Consider the following 4,500-nt stretch of genomic DNA (forward strand, 5'->3'; position numbering starts at 1 on the left):
AGCTCATAGTTTGAGCAATGAGTAGATTATGTATGGATATGTATGTGTCTACATTCATAGATGTATTGGTAGGGTTGTCTGATTTGGACATAAAAGTTAAAATGAGTGGGAAGGTTCCATCATACCTGGAAGAGTTTATATTATATGAAAGTTGTGTAGCCATTGAAATTTGATAATGATCACTTATAAAAGCATCAAAAGTATCTCATTTATATGGATAGACTGACAGATTAGTACCTTTATACTCACTGGAGTAATCATGTGTCTGTCCAAAGTTGTAAATAATAGTTTAATGTACTACATGTATATCTATAGACATTAAACTCTCTCATGCAAAAAAACAAAACAAAACAAAACAAAACAAAAAAACTCTCTCATGCTTATTTCATTAAATTATGTCTTCTTTCTATTTATTCTTGGCCATACTTCTCAAAATGTATGTTTGCACTGGTATTTTTAAGGGTATATTTTTAGTGAGCTTTAAGAAGCATCATTACTAAATACTTTCAGTTTTAGCTCTGCCATGTAAAGAACATGTAAGTCATCTCCTCCATCGTTACAACACAAACATGGTGAAAAATTTAAAACTGATGACTTTTTTGATCCATGAGAAAACTATGGTCACAGGACAAACTGCCTTCCCAACTGCTGGAAACAAGTGAATCCAGAGAATTACACACAAGATCTGTTTACCTACAACAGAAGCTGCTAGAGCCCCAAAGTAGTGAAAGCACTAAAATCGTAATTTTGACAAGTTGCTGGAGGTTGAGTGTGGACTAATTTGAAAATGAGTAGCTCCTGGGGCTGTAGGCCTAAGGACTTCTCTTACTTTCATGTATTTTACCTCCATGAAACCCACCAGGTTATCACTGAAAGCCCCTGGAAAGATTCCCTCATGTCTCAAGCTAAGGAAATAAAAGAATCATTTTGTAATATACCTAGAGTATTTTCAATAACAAATGCCTACCCTCCAGGAGAAAATACTTTACCAGAACCTTATCCCAGATGGGATAAGGCCATGTATCCCACTGTAGCCCCATATCATTATCAAAGCATTTGTGAAGGCCACAGCCCAGAGAAAGGGCGACAGGCCCAGTAAAAAAACTGAGATTTAGTAAGATTGAATATTTCCTATCAGCATAACTGACCACCACATCAACTGAGTTCTAATGAAAGAAGAGTGCATTACTCCTGAAATAGCTGTAAAATATAGATGCTATTCAAGAAGTAGTTCTTAGGAAAATCCAAATCAGGGGAGTCAAAATGAGGATATGATAAATTTTAAGTCCTTGGAACCTACTGCTAAAGAAAATATTAAACATAGCCCAATCCCTACCCAATTAACATAAAATCTAACACACTATGTATCTCAGTTGATATTATCCCCATAGAAGATGGCAATACTAAACAAACAACAAACAGGGCATGCCACAGGGGAGAAAAATGGGAGTGCGGAAAGAAAAACAAAACAAGATTCAAATATAGCACAAATGTGGGAATTATCAGGCAGGAAATATAAAATAAGTATGATTAATATACTCTAATGGAGAAGATAGATAACATGCAACTATGAATGTGCAGCATGTAAGATAGAGGTAATTTTATATCCAAGAAAGAATCAAAAATAAATTCTACAAATGGAAAACACTGTAACAACTGTAACAGAAATGAAGAATGCCTTCAAGGGTTTAACTAGAATGCACACAGCCCAGAAAAGAAAAAAAAGTTAGAAACAGGCCACTAGAAAACCCCCAAACCTAATACTGCCATAATAATTTAGACAGTGTTGTATTAGCAAAAGAAGAGGCACAAAAATCGATGGAACAGAGAGGAGAGCCCAGAAATAGATGCATACCAGTATAGTCAACTGATCTTTGATGAAGGAACAAAGACAATTCGTTGGAGAGGGGACAATCTTTTCAACAAATGCTGTATTATTTGGACTATGCAAAAAAAAAAAAAAAGACTGAACTTAGCTACAAACCTTACAACGTTCAAAAAAATTACCTAAATATATGTCACAGATCTAATTGTAAAGGGCAAACTATAAAACATATACAAGGAAATGTAGGAGGAAATCCTTTAACCCTAGATTTGGTGATAAATTTTAGATACAACATAAAAAACTGATCCACAAAAGTAAAATTGATGTTGTGTTTTATTAAAATTAAAAACATCTGCTCTGTAAAGGTCTCTGTTAAGAAAATCAAAGGACAAGCTACAGACTGGGAGGAAACATTTTCAAAATCCATGTCTGATGAAGAACTTCTTTCCAAAACATCCAAAAAAAATTTTTTTAAATCACTTATAATTAAGCATTCAAAAAGAAGCAACCGCATTACAAATACAGCAAATAATCTGAACAGAAACTTCACCAAAAACATATACAGATGAAAAATAAACAGAAAAGAAGATCAACATGAAGTTTTATTCAGGAAATGTACATTAAAACAACAATGGAATACTAATACACCTCTATAAGAAAAGCTAAAATCTGAAATCTGACATTATAAATTGCTGGTGAGAATGTGGAGCAACAAGACCTATCATTCCTTCTGAGTGGGTTTTCAAAATGCTGCAGTCGCTTTGAAAGATATTTTGGCAGTTAATTGCAAAGCTAAGTCTTGTCTCACCATCTGATACGACCATAGTGATCCTCTGCATTCACCCAACTGGTTTGGAAAATTATGTTTATATGAACAGCTGCATGTGAAGGTTTACAACAGCTTTCTTCTTAATCACTCAAAACTGGAAGCCACCAAAATGTCCTTAGATAGGTGAATGAATAAAGTGCAGTACATTTACATAATAGAGTATTATTAAGCACAAAAGAAGAAAACTGGGGACATGGGGGGATTGGGGTGACTGGATGATGGACACTAAGGAGGGCACTTGATGGGATGAGCACTGGGTATTATACTATATGTTGGCAAATTGAATTTAAATTAAAAAATAAAAAATAAAAATAAAAAATAAAAATTAAAAAATTAAAAAATTAAAATAAAAATAAAGAAAACTATCAACTCATGAAAACATGGATGAACTTTCAGTCTATATTGCTAAATAAAGGAAGCTGGTTTGAAAATGCTACATAGTGTTTGATTCCAATTCTTTGATGACATTCAAGGAAAGACAAAGGCCAGTGGTTATAAGTGACTCAGTGGAGGAATGTGACTTTATAGCACAAAAGTATAAACTCTAATGTGTGCATATTTTCAAAAACTCACTTAGGGGATTGAGAGATACCAGGATGGGATACAGTATATGACACAACCATCTAGCAGTATTGTAAAAGCATGCAACAAGCTAACTGCAGGGAGTGGGGAGAAAAGATGCTGACCCAAGTATCCCTGGAAATGAGGGGAGTCTATAAGATTAAAAGAAACATTGTGTAAGTACTATAATCTAACTGATAAAGTTGTTTCCCATGGGTGTATAGCCTAACATTTCTGACACTTGCATACAATTATGCTGCACCTGAATAGTTCGATGAATGGATGGCAGATAATGGGAGCCAGGCTTCTCCACATGAGAGCAGAAAGATATGGATAAGCAAGGGCAGGAACAATGATCCATGCAGTTATGAATTTGAGTTGGAGATGTTACTATGAATGCATGGTTAGTGAATAAAGATATAGGTGATTAGCTGTAAAAATATTCATGGATATGCATATATCCACTTGGTTAGTGTACATAGATGTATTTTCTTGATCTCTCAGGTGAGACAGACTAGAAGTGATGACATCCCAGTAGCACCGAACACAGTCAATGCCCAGATCTTGGTTTGGGCATTGACCATACTGCAGTGAAAAGGAATAGATCTCTTTAGATAAATACCTGATTTGGGGGTTGAGGCAGGAAATAATATGAGCTTTGAATATCATGTAATAACAGAAAGTATGATTTAAAAAAAAAGGATGGTGCTATGTCAAGGGAACTCATGAACCAATTGAAACTTCTCCAATGGCCATGGCTGGAAAAGTCTGAGAATCAAAATAAGTAACATAGTTTTGATTCCAGTCTAAAGTATAATATGTGTCTAAAGTATATTATATATCTCCATACTGAAAATAATTTAATAGATAAATTAATAAATATATAAAAATTTGAGAAAACAAAACTATGCAGGAAAATTCCAAATATTTTTTTTAAATATCCTGCCCTAAAGAAGATAGAGCATACCTCTTCACTCCTTAAGTGTGAGCAGTGCACAGTGATTTCCTTTTAAAGGATGCAGTACAGAATTGTATCAAAAAAGGATAAGTCCACAGTGAAGAATTCTGTTGAACATTATCTCAGCATTGTGATCAAGATTAACATGTTGACATTATGTGCCCTTGATTTATTGTAATGAAAATGACACCTTACCTCTATGACCTTCCTCTCCAAAACCCATAAGTCCAGTATAAGCATGAGAAAAACATCAAACAAATCAAATCCCGATTGGGAGACACTCTACAAAATACTTAAGCAGAGCACCTCAAAATCCAGATCACTGTA

This window comes from Vulpes lagopus, chromosome 24 (assembly GCF_018345385.1).
Source record: "Vulpes lagopus strain Blue_001 chromosome 24, ASM1834538v1, whole genome shotgun sequence".
Lineage (NCBI taxonomy): Eukaryota > Metazoa > Chordata > Mammalia > Carnivora > Canidae > Vulpes > Vulpes lagopus.